The following is a 17,584-nucleotide window of genomic DNA, read 5'->3' on the forward strand; positions in this document are numbered from 1 at the left end:
TGAAAATTATTATGAGGAAGGAACATATGCTTGTAGGAGTTGCAATAATATCAAGCTTCCTCCCTATGTGCTTAAGGTTTTGAAGTTATACTAGTTTTGCCTTCCTATGCTAGTTGATTCTTGTTCCTATAAATTATGTGCTCACAAAATCCCTAGGCATAGGAAGTGGGTTAGGTTCAAATGTGCTAGTCATATTGTTCATGATGCTCTCTTTATGTTTCAATTCTTATCTTTTATGTGAGCATCATTGAAATCATCATGCCTAGCTAAAAGGCATTAAAGATAAGCGCTTGTTGGGAGACAACCCAATATTTACCCTTACTGTTTTTGTGTGTTTACATGATTAAGCTACTGTAGTAATCATGTTCTATAGCTTTTCTTTCAATAAAGTGCCAAGTAAGACCTTTGGGAAGACTTGGGTGAAAGTTAATGTGATCTTCCTGTAAAAAAACAGAAACTTTGTGCTCACGAGATTAGCTGCCATTTTTTACAGAGGAGTGATTTGGCGCTGATTCTTTTTGCAGAAGATTAATAGACAAATTCCTCACGTCCAGAAATTTATTTCATAATATTTTGAGTAGCAGAAGTATGGTTAGTGTTCATATCATTACAGACTGTTCTATTTCTGACAGATTCTGTTTTCATTGCATAGTTTGCTTGTTTTCTAGTTTCTATGACTTATATTCCTCAATATAAATTATAGAAATGATATGGTACAGTAGGCATTGTGTGAGAAAAATTATGATCTTTGTCTTTGACAGTACCAAAGTGAATGGTTTACTCTTTATCATACTAACCTATCTCACGAAGTTCCGTCAAGTTTTGTGTGATTGAAGTTTTCAAGTTTTGGGTGAGATATCGATATGAGGAGAATAAGGAGTGGAAAGACCCTAAGCTTGGGGATGCCCAAGGAACCCCAAGGTAATATTCAAGGAAGACTCAAGCGCCTAAGCTTGGGGATGCCTATATTTTTATTCGTCACATGATATGTGTTTTGCTTGGAGCGTATCTTCAATTTTACTTGTTGTTTGAATAAAATCATTGGATCTGAACTATTAAATGAAAAAGAATCCTCCCATGGCTAGTTAATTATTTGACTACTCAGTGTTCTTCACTTATATCTTTTTGGGGTAGTTTTTCATTTACTCACGTGCTTCAAGTATATCCTATGAGTAAATGGTTGAATGAATTGAATATCATAAATCTGAATTTATAAATGTTTCATATGCTTATACCATGGGGAGTAATGACTTCACATAGAATAATTATAGTTAGTAAACTTATTGGAAGTTAGCAAACGTAGAATTAGTCACATGAACAATTCATGAAAGAATATTGAAGGAAGAGAGATTTCACATATAAATATACTATCTTGGACATCTTTTGTAATTGTGAGCACTCATTAAAATATGACATGCTAAAAGGTTGATGTCGGACAAGGAAGACGTAATGGGTTATGTTTTCTTATATCCGAAATAAAGTATATTGTCTTGGATCATCCAACATGTTGAGCTTGCTTTTCCCCCTCATGCTAGCCAAATTCTTTGCACCAAGTAGAAATACTACTTGTGCTTCCAAATATCCTTAAACCAAGTTTTGCCATGATAGTCCACCATACCTACCTATGGATTGAGTAAGATCCTTCAAGTAAGTTGTCATCGGTGCAAGCAATAAAAATTGCTCCCTAAATATGTATGATTGATTGGTGTGGAGGAAATAAGCTTTATACGATCTTGTGATGTGGAAGAAATAAAAGCGACGGACTGCATAATAAAGGTTCATATCACAAGTGGAAATATAAAGTGACGTTCTTTTGCGTTAAGATTTTTTGCATCCAACCCTGAAAGCGCATGGCAACCTCTGCTTCCCTCTGCGAAGGGCCTATCTGTTATTATTATCTTCTACCTTATGCAAGAGTCATGGTGATCTTCACCTTTCCTTTTTACATTTTATCCTTTGGCAAGCACAGGGTGTTGGAAAGATCATGATATATATATATATATATATATATATATATATATATATATATATATATATATATATATATATATATATATATATATATATATAATTGGATGTAAGTTAGCATGAGCTATTATTGTTGACATTACCCTTGAGGTAAAAGGTTGGGAGGCAAAACTATAAGCCCCTATCTTTCTCTGTGTCCGATTAAAACTCCATAACCACAAGTATTGCGTGAGTGTTAGCAATTGTGAAAGACTAAATGATAGTTGAGTATGTAGAGTTTGCTAAATCAAAGCTCTGACATAGACTCTTCCTGAAAATAGGATGAATTGCAATTGTTTGAATGACTAAAAATATTGTTTGATAGTTTTCAAGAAAGTTTATTATCTATAATTTAACCTATGATTTGCTTGTTACTTGATCATGAAAAGTTTTATGAGATGAGCTATTGTTATCACAAATAATGATGCTAGAAAAAGTGATTGGAATTATCATTGATCAAACTTAAGCACTTGCTAGCATTCACACTTCATAAATTATTTCTTTAATCATTTACCTACTCGAGGACGAGCAAGAATTAAGCTTGGGGATGCCGATATGTCTCCAACATATCTATAATTTATGAAGTATTCATGCTATTATACTATCCTTCTAGGATGTTTTATATGCATTTATATGATATCTTATATGATTTTTGGGACTAACCTATTAACCTAGAGCCCAGTGCCAGTTTCTGTTTTCTCCTTGTTTTAGAGTATCGCAGAAAAGGAAAACTAAACGGAGTCCAATTGACGTGCCACTTGACGGAGATCATTTTTGGACCAGAAGAAGCCCACAGAGTACCAGAAGAAGGCCAGAAGGGTCCCGGGCTGCCCATGAGGGTGGGGCGTGCCCACCCCCCACTACTAGAGAAAAGCTTATACACAGACGCTTACTAGTAGTGCTCTTTATTTACCCACGCTACTACTATTTACTAGTAACGCGCTATAATGACCCGCGCTACTAGTACTATTTACTAGTAGCGCATGGCAAAAAATAACACGCTATTAGTAAATATTCTCGACCGTGCCCCGCGGACATACCATAGTAGTAGCGTGGGTTTTAAACCATCGCTATTGCTAAGTGGATATCTGTAGCGCCGGTGAGATACCCTGTGCTACCGCAGGCCTTTCAGTCCATCCCTCAGCCCGTCAACCGTCCCAGTCCACCCACTCCCGCACCCCACCCACACATGATTCACATCCCCTCCACCTCCTCTCATCTCCTCTGCCGACGGGATCTCTCCCTTTCTCCGATCCATGTCGGGATCCTCCACTACCCAGCCGACAAGGCCCATCGTCACGGCCAGCCCGGGCTGCTCCCTCCCGCGGCATGGAGGTGGGGCGGCGCGGCGGCCCCGAGGGACCGTCACCTCATCTTAGCCCCCTCCCAAAGTCCCAAGCGCGCCAGGATTCGTGCCCCTGCACCGGTCAGACCAATCGGCGCGCGACGAGGAGAGAGAGAGGCCTTCACTTTCCATGACCGACGACCGCCGGAGATGGGGGACCAGGAGGAGGAGTCGGCCGGGTTCGCGTGCGTGCGCCACGCGGCGTTCTTGGAGGTCATGTCGTCTGAGCTCCCCGACGGCTACGCCACGCAGGAGGTCAACCACCTCACCCTCGCCTACTTCGCCGTTGCCGGCCTCTCCCTCCTCCGGGAGCTCGACCGGGTAAGCTGAGCCGAGATCTACCCCGCTGCCCGCCCTCTGGGCGTGTACTCTGTCCACGATTGCACAAATTGCATGGAATTCTAGGGAGTTTCCTGAGTGATCTGTCATGTTCTAGATGTGGCTGTCCTCTGTTCATAGCTTTGGATCTTGCGTGGGTGTACTGATTATACTAGGAGATTGTATGCTTGTACTCAGTTTATTCAAAAATTGTCAAGCATGCGCATACACATCAGTAGATTTCTGCGCTATGATGTAGAAGAAAAGGGTGGCAAATTTTTGAAAAATTTGGTTGTGGCGACTAAAATTAAGCTGCCCTGCTTTTATTTTTGAGTCAAATTGCAAGGATATGTACAGGTTCAAGGCCTACTGCCGTGGGCCTGCCCCTAAGCCGCTCCCAACTCAGGTCGTCAAGGTAGCGATTTTAATTAGTTTTGAGGCTGATTTGCCCTTGCCCTGCTCACTTGGCTTTCTGCCAATGCTACGTCGGCTGAGTCTCCTATCCATCGATCTGAGGACTTGGCACTTCCTCATATATGCCCATTCTGAACTCTGAGTTTTGCATCGGAAACGTGCAGAACATTGATATGCAATCAGAGCGAACTACACTGTAAATTTGTAGCTGTTTGAATTCGTCAAAAAATATGCAAACTCTACTACTCTAGCCTAGTTGCAGGAGACTAAATTAGGAACTAAGTAGTGCTAGTATAATGGTTGAAACTCAATGTTCACTGTTGCTGCGTTCTCTATTTTGCATACACTCAAGTACAGATTAATTTGTTGTTAGCTTTGGAATCAATTCATCTTCATGCCTTTATTTTGAGGATGCTATCGTTAATTTTCATTGGATAGCAGATGCCAGAGTCCAGTTCAATTTTGATAGGTCTATTTCGGGCTAATAGACAACTTTCTTTACATTTTTGTAGAGTTTTTTTGTATCAGTTATGCAAAGGAATTGCACACTGCCATGGCCATGGCGTCCTTCATCGGTTAGACCTTTGTTTTCTGATTTATGTTGTTGTATTTATCGGCCCATACAACATATTGCAATTGTTGCTAATGTGATTTACGATTGTTCCTCTTTGATATCATAGGGATTTAAAGCCCCAAAATCTATTGGTTGACAAGGAGAAGATGATACTGAAAATTGCAGATCTTGGGTTAATGTACAGCGACAGTGCCGCTGCACTTGTGCTAGTTAGTGGGGACAAAGCTAGAACCTTGGTCTTCAAGTTCTTGCAAGGACCAGAGGGTATGCTGATGCTGCGTAGGTATATCTTACATGCCTCGTCATTAATCATTGTTGGTGAAACAAATGTCACTTGAGAAATCTCAGCCCATTTTTCTTATTAATGAATATTGTTGCCCACATTATCTTGACTCACATAATGATCTTTTTCTTTAGGATTCATGATTTTTTCCTTTTTCTTGTTATTATGCATTACTATGAGTTCATTGTATTAAGATTCCTTGCAACTTCAGGCACTTGAGCTATTTACAAAAGGAGGGGACCCGGCCTTCTTCATGTCTTGTGGCAGTGTCTTCCTTTGATTCATTCGTGCAACAAAGAGGGGACCTGGCCTTCTTCATGTCTCATGCAAAAAGTAAGGACTATCCTCCGGCCGTTACTATTGATGCATGTGCATGTGCTAAAAAGAAAGAAAATACCCTACTAGATTTGAACTCTGATGCGTACTAACAAGTTTTCACTTTCCTGATGTGGTCGTAGGGGTGATTGACACTGACTACGACAACCTGGTGGGCGTCCATGTGATCGTGCCGCACGGATGATCGTCCATGTGATCACGATGCCGGATGTCGCCGAGGTGGAGGACCTCGACTCCATATTTCAGGGTGAGGGAGGATTCGGGTCCTCCGGCGTCTGAACTCAGACCCTTGGTAGATAAATGTAGAGAAGTGGTCTGTTTAGGCTGGTGGTGGAACACTAGCGAAGGTAGCCACCTTCGGTTGTGTGTGTTTAATTTATTTTGCACTGGACGTGTCCCTCATTTCTATCTATGAATAATGCACGTAATTTTTATTTTTTTAATTTATAATTTGTTAGTAGTAGCGCTGGGCAAAACTACACGCTACTACTATCTAGCATAGTAGTAGCGCATAGTATACTAGAAGCGCTACTACTATTTTGATAGTAGTAGCGTGGGTTCAAATATTAGTAGCGCGGGTGTGCACCAGCGCTACTACTAACTTTTTAGTAGTAGCGCGGGTGCACCCACGCTACAACTAACTATTAGTTGTAGCACGATACTAGTAGCGCGCGTACCCGCGCTGCTAGTAGCCATTTTACCCGCGCTGCTAGTAGCCTTTTTCCTAGTAGTGCCCCTAGGGCGCGTCCCCCTGCCTCGTGGACAGCCCGGAGACCCCCTGATGTGAAATCAACGCAAAACTCTTCTATATATACCCAAACTTCCAGAGAGAAACCTAGATCGGGAGTTCCGCCGCCAGAAGCCTCTGTAGCCACCAAAAACCAATCTAGGCCCTCTCTGGCACCCTGCCGGAGGGGGCCATCATCACCGGAGAGCATGGAGGAGGATCCAGGAGGGGCCATCATCACCATGAAGGCCAAGGACCAGAGGGAGAACCTCTCCCCATCTAGGGGGGAGGCCATGGAGGAGGAAGCATAAGGGGGATAACCTCTCCTCCTCTCTCTCGGTTGCACCGGAGTGCCATCGGGAGGGGAATCATCACCGCGGTGATCGTCTTCATCAACATCACCATCATCATCACCATCCTCATATCTTTTAGCGGTCCACTCTCCTGCACCCGCTGTAATCCCTACTTGAACATGGTGCTTTATGCCACAAATTATGAGCCAATGATATGTTGCCATCCTATGATGTTTTGAGTAGGTATCTTTTGTCTTTGGGTTGATTGATGATCTAGATTGGTATGAGTTGTATGTTTTACTTTGGTGCTGTCCTATGGTGCCCTCTGTGTCGCGCAAGCGTGAAGGATTCCCGCTGTAGGGTGTTGCAATACGTTTATGATTCGCTTATAGTGGGTTGCATGAGTGGCTGAAACACAAACCCGAGTAAGGGGGTTGTCGCGTATGGGATAAAGAGGACTTGATGCTTTAATGCTATGGTTGGGTTTTACCTTAATGATCTTTAGTAGTTGCGGATGCTTGCTAGAGTTCGAATCATAAGTGCATATGATCTAAGTAGAGAAAGTATGTTAGCTTATGCCTCTCCCCCATATGAAACTACAATAGTGATTACCGGTCTTGTTAACAATTGCCTAGGACAATTCCGCACACCGATCCACTATTATTCCACACTCGCTATTTATAATATTTAGTAATATATTCTAAATTTATGATAATAGCACCTACTTTCATATTTTAGCTCTCCGATATTGTCGAGGAAACTGATCCACGAACACCTATGGGGCCGGCGGACCGGGCCCCTTTCAGTTCGGCGGGGGGCGGAGATCACACGAAGAGCAGATCGACGCGAAGCACACGAGCAGTTTACCCAGCTTCGGAGCTCTCCGGAGAGATAACACTCCTACTGCTGCTTGTTTGATTATCTTGTGTTCTTGCTCCAAAGAGGGAGCATAGTGTTTTTCTGGGTTCCGAACTAGTCGAACCACGCGAACCTCTCCCACCGAACCCCCTCTACGTTGCGCATGGGCCTCCTTTTATACGCTAAAGGGGTCACCGACAGGTGGCAACGTAGAGAAGGGTACAAATGTAAAAAGCGAGGTGGTTGGTACAGTTACTTGTACAGTGCACCCTACCTAACCCTAATGGCAGGGGACAAGCGCATTAAATGCCCGTCTGAGTCGCCCAAACAGTGCAGAAAAGGACCGTTAGGGACGCCACCGTTCGCCACGATGGCGATTTTGTCAGCTTCGCATGCCATTGCGCACCGCTGGCTCCACAGCCTCCCACCACACACGCTTGGAGAGGCCCCCAGAGCGACACGTTGGTGGATGTGCTGGAGCGTGGGCACAGAGTGGCCGCCTGCTGCGGCAAGCGCCTTGCCACTGCTGTTATCTTGTCGGGTCTGGAAGCTTGTCGCTCACCGGGCCTCGAGGTACCTTGGTTGGTCTTCCCGGCAAGCTCCTCTTGCTGGGGCCTTGTTGCCTTGCCGTAGCACGTGGCGCGTCGCGGCAAGTTCCTTGGAGTGCGTTGGTTGGCCTTCCCGGCAAGCTCCTCTTGCCGGGGCCTTGTCTCCTGAGCTTAAATACTTTGTTCTTGAATGGCTCCAAGGGAACCACGGGGGATCTTGGCGTTAGCCCGGCAAGCCTTGCCGCGGGGTGCTGCAACTGCCCGTGCATAAGTTCGGGGTACTAGGGTAGCCCTATTCTAGTACACCGACAGGAGCCCCCGGGCCTGGGCCAGACACGGTGCCGAGCGCTGTTGGGCCAGGCCCAAGACAGGGCACGGGCACATGTGGACTGGGCCACGCCGAATCTCGCTCCGTATCCACCGCGCTCTCCCCTAACGGCACGCACTGAATGCGGTGTCGTGGGAGAGACCGTGGGTGGTTCTTTATTCGGAAGGGCGAAACGTCCGCCCCGTCCCTCTTTATAAGCAGAGGAAACAGGGGCAGTTCGTTCCCCCTCGCTGGTTGCTACTACTCCATCTTCACGAACCTCCGCCGCTCCCTCCCCCTTCTTCTCGAAGCCGAGAGAGTAGCGCTCCGCCCCCCATTGCCACCAGCATCACCAACACCGTCGACCTCCCCCACCACCTCCGCCATGGCTCTGAAAGCCGACAAGGGAAAGGGCATGAAGTCGGCCGAGGCGCAGCGGCTCGTGGCGCTGCGGAAGGAGCGGGCGATCTTCTCCCCCCAGCTCGGCGTGAAGGAGCTGAGGGAGTACTTCTACCTCTTTTGGGCGACGGAGACGCGGGCGCATCCGCGCACGAGGGTACTTCCGGCCGCTGCTTCGGAACTCTCTCCAAACGGGTACCCATTCTTCGCGTTGTTCTTCTATTGCGGGCTCTGCCCACCCTTCTCGGAATTCTTCTGCGATATCATGAACACCTACGGCTTCCGCCTCCTTGATTTCACCCCCAATGCCGTTCTGACCATGGCAGTTTTCGCACATTTGTGCGAAAACTTTGTCGGAGTCCACCCCAATGTTGCCCTTTTCCGCCACTTCTTCATACCTCGGGTAGAGAGAGGAGAGCCGCTTGCCGGAGGGATCGCCTGGATCTCGAGAGTCGGCAAGAAGGAGGCGTACTTGGAGGGTGAGCTCCGCAGCAAGTGGGAAGAGTGGAGAGCGGAGTGGTGCTGGATCGTCGAGGAGAATCCGCAGCCCTTCACCGCCATGCGCCAAACTCCAATAGTGCGCGGCAATGACTGGAGCAACGTGGCCCCGGAAGACGAGAGGCTGAAGATCGCCATCACTAGGATCCTTCGCCTCAGGCTTGCCGGGCTCACTGTAGGCGCTGTAGGCGCAGATTTCCTCCGCCGCCGCATCGCCCCCCTGCAGGAGAAGGGGAGGCCCGCCTGGGAATTCAAGAACTCGGCGGACATCATGAGGCTGCGGCCGGGCCTCAACTACAACTTCACCGTCTTGGAGCTGGATGCAATGCTCCTGGAGTTGTTCAAACGCGATCCCCAGCACCCATTCATGCTGCCGAGGGGCGTCGTTCCATTGTGCAATAATTCTTTGCTTGACCGGATCCGCGCCATGATGCCGTTGTGCGATTCACACGGAATCGTTCCAACTTGGCAAGAGCCTGCGGATGACGTTGTGCAAGCGTTCTTCGACAACTTGGAAGAAGTGCCGGTCCACGCTGACGAGCAGAAGAGCCTCACTCGTGACACCACCGACGAGGAGCTGCAGCGCATCGCCACTAGGGCGGAAGAGGTTGCGGCCGCAGCTGCCGGGGGCGCGTTCGGGTTCACTGTGGAGGAGGCGGAGGCGGCAGAGGCGGCAAACCTCGCCGAGCGCGCGGAGTTCATTGGCGAAGAAGAGCCTGCCGGCTCTGAAGCTGAGCCGAGCGAGGCCGGCGAGGAAGAGCCCGAGCCTTCAGAAAGCTTGCCGCAGGCGGAGCCCCCGGCCCCGCCAAGAAGGCGTCTTCGCAGGGCCGCGGACGTAGCGGGGAGGCAGCCGGGTCAATAGCCGCCGAGCCGTGCGATACGCTCTACCGCGGCAAGCAATGTTGCCGCGGGAGCGCCTCACGCAGCAGCGGCAACTGGAGCGGGATCTTCCCGGGCCACCGCCACCGCCCCCGCCAAGCGGGCAAGGGATCCTACTCCTCCGCCTCGCCGCACCGGAGGGGAGCCAGACTTCGATCTTTCCGCGCTCAGCTCCAACAAGGAGGAAGAAGAGTAAGTTTCTTTGGTGCTCTTGTAGTTCTTTAATCTTGCTGTTTTTATCTTGTATCTGACTTGCTTCAATTTGGACTCCTTTCTTTTCAGGACGCTAGCCCAGAGAGCGGCGAAGAGGGCCAAGGCCGCGGTGATTGTCATCGAAGATGACCCCACCGTGTCAGCAGGGGGTGGGTCCGAGACCACCTTGACGGACCCGGCAACCACTCCTCAAAGCAGCCCCCAGCGCAGCCCCCAGCGTAAGTTCATAGTTAGCTTTCCGTTGTCAGGCGCGCATGAGTGCTTTTTCCTTTGTTGATATCTTGCTTGTTGATTTGTGTAGGAGCAGAACAGCCATATCAGGAGCGCCCGGAAGCTGGTCCCGAAGTGCCATATGCTTCGACTACGCCGCCAAGGGAGGAGTTCCCGGTAAGGGAGCGCTCTCCGGCAAGGGGCAGCACCGTCGATCCTGCGGCGGCCGAGACCGCAACTGCAGATCTTGGCACAGGTAATTCACTTGTCCAAAAACTTTCCCTTGGGTTCTTCTTCTTCTGATTTTCTTCTCTTGGATTTTTGATTGATTTTTCTCCCTTCTTCGTTCTTCAGACCCATCTGCTGCTGAGCCAATGGAGACAGAGGGCGCCGGCGAGGAAGGCGCGCACGGCAGCACTGACGATGCCGCCGCCAACGAAAAAGGGGCCAGTGCTGATGAGACCGCCGGCGAGGAGGCCGCCAAGGCTGCTGCCGCAGAAGCCGGCGAGGGGTCGGGCGATCGCACTGACGACCCTGAGGCCGCAGGAGCGCCAGGCGCTGCGCCGACCGCCGATCCCTCTGCCGCTGCTGCGGAACCGGACTCCGAGGAGCCCCAGCTCGGCGCCTACTTGAAGGCCGGCGACGATATCTTCATCAAGCTACCCTGGGCGTCGAGCTCCAGGGCGCCGGTCGAGGGGGAAACTTTCGATGAGGAGGTGCTCGCCTCCGCTGGACTGTCGTTGGTCGACATGCCCAGCAGCAGCAGTGGCGAGCCTGAGGAGGAGCAGCTGCTGCGGAAGCTGCTGTCACTCTACCGCGCCCGGCAAGCCAAGCTGGCTTCCCGGGAAGCGCTTGTCACGAAGGCGGGAGTTGATATGGAGAAGCGCGCGGAGGAGCTCTGGGGCCACAATCAAGAAGCTCTCCGGTCCCTGGCACGGGAGCGGGAGCGACTCGACGAGGAGCGCACGGCCTTCCTTCTCGAGAAGGCCAAAGCTGAGGCGGAACAAAGGCTGGCCGCCGAGAAGCAGTCCGCGCGAGAAGGCGAATTGGTGCAGCGGAAGGCCAACCTCGACAGCTACGAGGAGGAGCTCGCCGAGAGCGAGCAAGCACTTGGCGGGGCGCTCAAGTTAGCAAAGGACGCTGCCGCAACCGCAGAGGCTGCCAAGAAAGAGCTGGAGGAGAAGGTGGCGCAGCTGGAGGCCAACATTGGGAAGAGCGGCGAGGAGCTTGCCGCGCTCAAGCGTGAGCGTGAGAAGGATGCTGCCGCCCACGGTGAGCTGCAAGGTCTTCTCGCTAAGAGGGGCAAGGAGCTCAGCGCCGCCAAGGATTCCAATGCGGACCTGGAGTTGAAGCTGGCCACGCTGATGCAGACGCTGGAGGCCGCCAAGGAGCGGGAGAAGACCTTGTCGGAGAAGGTCAAGGCTGACAAGGCGCTGCTGGAGAGCATCGCAGTTACCCAGAACTCATTCAGGGACACTGTGGAGCACTGGACCGAGGGTCTGGTGAATGTTGCCGCAGTCATCGACGAGGAGCTGGTGCAGCTGGGGATGGAGGACTTTGGGTATCCCTCCGACGGGAATCTCCAACCCAGCGCCAAGCTCAGCCTATTCTTCAAGGGCGTGGCTACGGCACTCCAGCGGCTCCGGGAGAGGATCCCAAAGCAGTTGGCCAACGAGTCGCGCAAAATCTGCGCCGGGGTTCTCCAGAAGGTGCTGATGAAGGTGGCCTTCCGCAATCCAGGCCTCAGCTTCACCAACGTCCTCAAGTCCTTGCCGCCAGACGCCGATCGGGACGCACTCAAGGCCCTTGTCGCACCCATTGTGGACAAGGTGAGCGAGATCAAGAGGGTTGAGGGAGATCGCGTAGACTAGGCCGCCCATTCCTTCTTTTCCCTTGTCGCTGCTAATCATGTTATGAAAACAGTCTGTTAGAGCTGCGACAAGTTATCTTGTAATATAACTTTATTTCTGTTATCAATTGCTATGTTATTTCCTCTACTAGATTCCTTCCTTTGTATGTTTTTACCCTACGCTTCTAGGGAACTTGTCGGCGCAGGCACCCGAGCCGCGAGCGCTAAGTGCGGAACGTCAGCAGCCTGCTAGCGGCGCTGCTTTCGACAAGAAACCTTGTCGCGACTAGATGCAGCACACTTAAGTTGTTGAGCGGACTCGAAACAAAGTAAGGGCGCAACTAGCCACGAGTTGGTTCCTCTGTGCACAAGTTTTCCATACAAAGCAGGGTCGTTCGAGGAAGATAACTCAAATATTTAAAAACTGATTGCTCAAACTTTGGCAACTTAGCTTTTCTGTCGTTTGCTTCCCGGCAAGGCAAAACTTTTCTTGAACGACGCCTGGTCCATACCACAATCTTCTCCTTCCCCCCCGGCAAACTTGTGTGTGAGGGAACCTTCTTTTCCTTTGTTGAAAAGAAGAAACAAGAGAAAATAATGATATGGAGCCCTTCAGCTCGTTATTGCTTACCGGATGTAGGTGCTGCACAAAGTGTCAGATAACGCATGCAAGAAAGAAACTAATGCATGAAATGGACAAGTTGTGCGGAGCACATGGGGTTTTACTTATGCACGGGATCTGCGCCCGGCTTTGTACAAAGGATTACATGCAACAGCGGCAAGACTTGTACAAAAGGTGGTTGCCGGAACGGGTTCCGGCAACCGCGCCCTACGGGAAAAACTTACGAAGATGTTCTATGTTCCAGGAGTTGCTCACTGGAATGCCATCTTCGGTCTCAAGGCAGACAGCGCCGGGCCTTGTGACTCGTTTCACCCGATAAGGGCCTTCCCACTTCGGCGTCAACTTATTGGAATTCTTGGCGGACTGAACACGCTGAAGAACAAGGTCGCCTTCCTCGAAGCTTCTGGCCTTAACTTTGCGGCTATGGTAGCGGCGCAAAGCTTGCTGGTATCGAGCAGCTCGTACAGCAGCCTGAAGACGATCTTCCTCAAGGAGCAGCGCGTCGTGTTGTCGCAGCTGTTCTTGCTCAAGCTCATCATAAGCGAGCACTCGAGGCGATCCGTATACGAGTTCCGTGGGGAGAACTGCCTCTGCTCCATAGACTAGAGCGAAAGGCGTCTGGCCAGTGGCTCGATTTGGCGTCGTTCTGATCGACCAAAGAACCACCGACAGCTCCTCGATCCAGTTTCTTCCGCACTTGCGCAGCCTGTCGAAAGTTCTGGTCTTGAGCCCGCGCAGCACTTCAGCATTTGCCCTCTCTGCTTGACCGTTGCTTCTCGGATGAGCAACAGAAGCGAAGCAGACCTTGGCGCCAAGGTCTTGGACGTACTGCATGAAGGTGCGGCTCGTGAATTGCGTGCCGTTGTCGGTGATGATCCTGTTGGGGATCCCGAAACAGCAAACAATCGACCTGAAGAACTTGACTGTTGACTGTGCTGTCACCTTCCTCACTGGCTGCACTTCCGGCCACTTTGTGAACTTGTCAATTGCGACGTACAAGTACTCAAAGCCCCGGACAGCTCGGGGGAACGGGCCGAGGATATCGAGCCCCCAGACCGAAAATGGCCAGGATAAAGGGATCGTCTAGAGAGCTTGAGCTGGCTGGTGTATCTGTTTGGAGTGGAACTGGCACGCTTCACACTTGGTTACTTGTGCAGTTGCATCCTGGAGGGCTGTCGGCCAAAAGAAACCTTGCCGGAAAGCTTTGCCGGCAAGTGCTCTTGCGCCAATGTGGTGGCCACATATGCCTCCATGTACCTCTGCCAACAGCTTTTGTCCATCTTCCCGGCAAACACACTTCAATTTCACACCGTTGAGTCTTCTTCTGTACAGTATGCTATCGACAAACTGGTACATACTTGACTGCCGGGCTACTTTTTCCGCTTCTTCTTGCTATTCGGGAAGTTCTCCTGTCTGAAGGAAATGGACAATCTACTGTGCCCATGCTGGAGCTTGTGGCTCGACAACAAGGACTAAAGGCAACATCTGCTGCTGCAGGAACATCCGCTTCTACGGCAAGGACTTGCGGCCCTGCCAGAGCTTGATGTTCCCCGGCAAGCTTGCCGGAGCAAAACTTGTCGGGAGCGTCTGCTTCAACGGAACAAACCATAAGGCTTGCCGGAGCAGACTGCCCCTCAGCATCCTTGGTGTTGATCCTGGGGACTTTCTTGGTGGCGGCTTCGGGGAGCTCTACCGGAAAGTAGTCACCAGAAACCAACTTCCTCTTCTTGCTTTGTCCAGTTGATGGTGTTACGGATGGTTGAGTCAACTTGAGCACAAAGATCCCTGGTTCCACAGGTAACTTCAGTGCGGCGCACTTTGACAGGCCATCAGCAATGTCATTCTGAGCTCTTGGGATATGCTCCATCTGTAGGCCGTCAAAGCGCTCTTCTAGCTTCCTCACTTCATCAACATATGCTTCCATCAATGGACTCTCGTAGTTCTTGTTCACTTGGCGGACGACAAGCTGTGAGTCACCCCTGACAATGAGCTTCTTGATCCCAAGGTCTGCTGCGATTCTGAGACCGGCAAGCAATCCTTCATACTCTGCAGTATTGTTGGTTGCTTGCTCCTTGGGAAAGTGCATCTGGACTACGTACTTGAGATGCTCTCCGGTGGGCGCGACAAGCAGCACGCCCGCACCGGCGCCTTGCAGCGAGAAGGCACCATCAAAGTACATCAGCCACTCTTTGCTTGCCTCTTTGACGGGGATGCTCGTCTCTGGAATTTCTTCATCTGGTGTTGGCGTCCATTCTGCTATGAACTCTGCCAATGCTCTGCTTTGGATAGTTGAAGTGCTCTCAAATTTGAGGCCAAAGCTTGACAGTTCCAGCGCCCACTCGACAATCGTGCCTGTCGCTTCTGGATTTTGCAGTATCCTCTTCAGCGGAAAGCGAGTGACGACTGTGATTTCATGTGCTTGGAAGTAATGGCGCAGCTTTCTCGAAGCCATGAGGAGGCCGAAAAGCAACTTCTGCACCCCAGAGTACCTTGATCTAGCCCCCTGTAGAAGGGAACTGACAAAGTAAACTGGACGCTGCACCATTCTCTTCTGCATCTTATCTTACTCCTGCGCAGATCCATCTCTCTCGGGACCAGAGCTTGTCGGCGAAGCCCCCTGCTTGTCGCTGGATGCATCTGCCATGGTTGCTGGCTCATCATCTGCCTCCCTTTCCGCCATTAACGCAGCACTAACCACTTGATTGGTTGCCGCTATATACAGCAGCAACTTCTCTTGTGGCTTAGGTGCGACAAGTGTTGGAGTGGAGGACAGGTATCTCTTCAAGTCCTGCAGTGCAGCCTCCGCCTCCGGAGTCCATTTTATTGGACTTGCCTTTTTCAAAATTTTGAAAAATGGCAGGGCGCGCTCAGCAGATCTAGAGATAAACCTGCTGAGAGCAGCCACGCAACCGGCAAGCCTTCGTACATCCTTGACGCGCTTTGGTGCTTCGATCTGCTCAATGGCCTTGATCTTGTCGGGATTGGCTTCAATTCCCCGCTGAGATACGAAGAACCCGAGAAGCTTGCCGGAAGGGACTCCAAATACGCACTTCTCGGGGTTAAGCTTGAGGTTGATCTTGCGCAGATTTGCAAATGTCTTGTCTAAATCTTGAATCAGGGTCGCCATGTTCTTGCTTTTGACCACTATGTCATCCATGTAGGCTTCCACATTTCTGTGCATCTGCGGCTCAAAAGCGTGGTGGACTACCCTTGCGAATGTTGAACCAGCATTCTTCAAACCGAAAGGCATCCGTACGAAGCAGTACGTGCCACACGGGGTGATGAATGCGGTTTTCTCTTCATCCTCTTCTGCCATGAAGATCTGATGGTATCCTGAGTATGCATCAAGAAATGAAAGCAAATCACATCCGGCTGTGGAGTCAACAATCTGGTCAATGCGCGGCAAGGGAAACGGGTCTTTGGGACAAGCTTTATTAACATCAGTGAAGTCAATACAAAGCCTCCATTTCCCGTTAGCCTTGTGCACGACAACAGGATTGGCCAACCACGTGGGATTGAGCACTCCTCTGACAAGGCCTGCTACTTCCAACTTCTTGATTTCTCCTGCGATGAATTCTTGGCGCTCCACTGCTTGTTTCCTGACTTTCTGCTTGACGGGCCGCGCATGAGGACAGACGGCAAGGTGGTGCTCAATTACTTTCCTGGGAACACCGGGGATATCAGACGGTTGCCACGCAAACACGTCGACATTCGCCCGCAGGAAAGCAACGAGCGTGCTTTCCTATTTGGGGGCAAGAGTGGCACTGATGGTGAAGGTACCACCAGTGTCGTCCTCCTTGGCGGACACCTTCTTGGTCTCAGGTGGAGCTGCCATTGCCTTCTTACACTTGCCGGTGGAGCTCGATGGTGCGTCCTCGACGGTAGCGCAGCACTCCGAAGAGGTGCGCTTGCCGGAGTGGGCATCAGAGCTCTTGCCAGACTTGGTCTTCTTCTTCCCCCCGGGAGCTTCGGCGGCAAGTGTCTTGTGTTCTGCTGCGGCTGCTGCTTCCCGGTAGATCTTGTCGGCACAGATAAGAGCATCCTTCTTGTCGCCAGGGACAGAGATGACACTTATCGGGCCTGGCATTTTCAGTACGTTGTACGCATAGTGAGAGGCTGCCATGAACTTGGCGAGTGCCGGACGGCCGAGGATTCCATTGTAAGGTAATGGAAAGTCAGCAACATCAAACGTGACCCTCTCAGTCCTGAAGTTCAGCTCGCTGCCAAATGTTACCGGGAACGTGATCTTTCCCTTCGGCTTGCTCCTTCCCGGGTTGATTCCTTGAAATGTACCGGTCTCTTCGAGCTTGCTGTCAGGGATCTGGAGTTTCTGGAGCACCGCAGAGGAGATCAGGTTCAAGCCGGCCCCGCTGTCAACTAGCATCTTAGTGACCTTGAGGTTGCGGATTGTTGGTGAAACCAACATCGGCAAGCACCCGACCGCAGTTATGCGATCAGGGTGGTCCTCAATATCAAAGACGATAGGCGTGCTGGACCATTTCAGAGGCTTGCGTGACTCGATGGGTGGTTCTGCTGCATTAACTTCCCGCACCCACTGCTTGAGCAGACGGTGCGAGGTATGTAGATAAGCACCACCGTCAACGCACAGGACCTCTGTGGCTTTCTGGAACTCCTGCTCATCAGTCTCCTCATCATCCATGTCTTCATCGTCGGCGTCATCTTCATCCTTGTCGCGGCCGCGAGGAGGTCTGTCTCCATGTCGCTGCTTGGCCTTGCCGTGGCGTCCTCCTCGGCCGGGATGTTTCTTGCCGGATCCCCCAGCACCTTCCTGGGCCTTCTCCTTGTCGCGCCGCTCGTATTCGGCTTTCTGTTGCTCAACAAGCTGCTCGACTTTCCTGCAGCTCTGGAGATCATGGCCCTTGGTGCGGTGGATCTTGCAATAC

The 17,584-nt window shown here is 50.7% G+C and overlaps 1 pseudogene; it reads left to right on the forward strand.

Moving 5' to 3' along the window:
- The first annotated feature begins 3,502 nt into the window (after positions 1–3,502).
- On the forward strand, positions 3,503–5,556 carry LOC119352250 (annotated as a pseudogene).
- Positions 5,557–17,584: the final 12,028 nt, after the last annotated feature.

The sequence above is a fragment of the Triticum dicoccoides genome, chromosome 1A, assembly GCF_002162155.2.
Source record: "Triticum dicoccoides isolate Atlit2015 ecotype Zavitan chromosome 1A, WEW_v2.0, whole genome shotgun sequence".
Lineage (NCBI taxonomy): Eukaryota > Viridiplantae > Streptophyta > Magnoliopsida > Poales > Poaceae > Triticum > Triticum dicoccoides.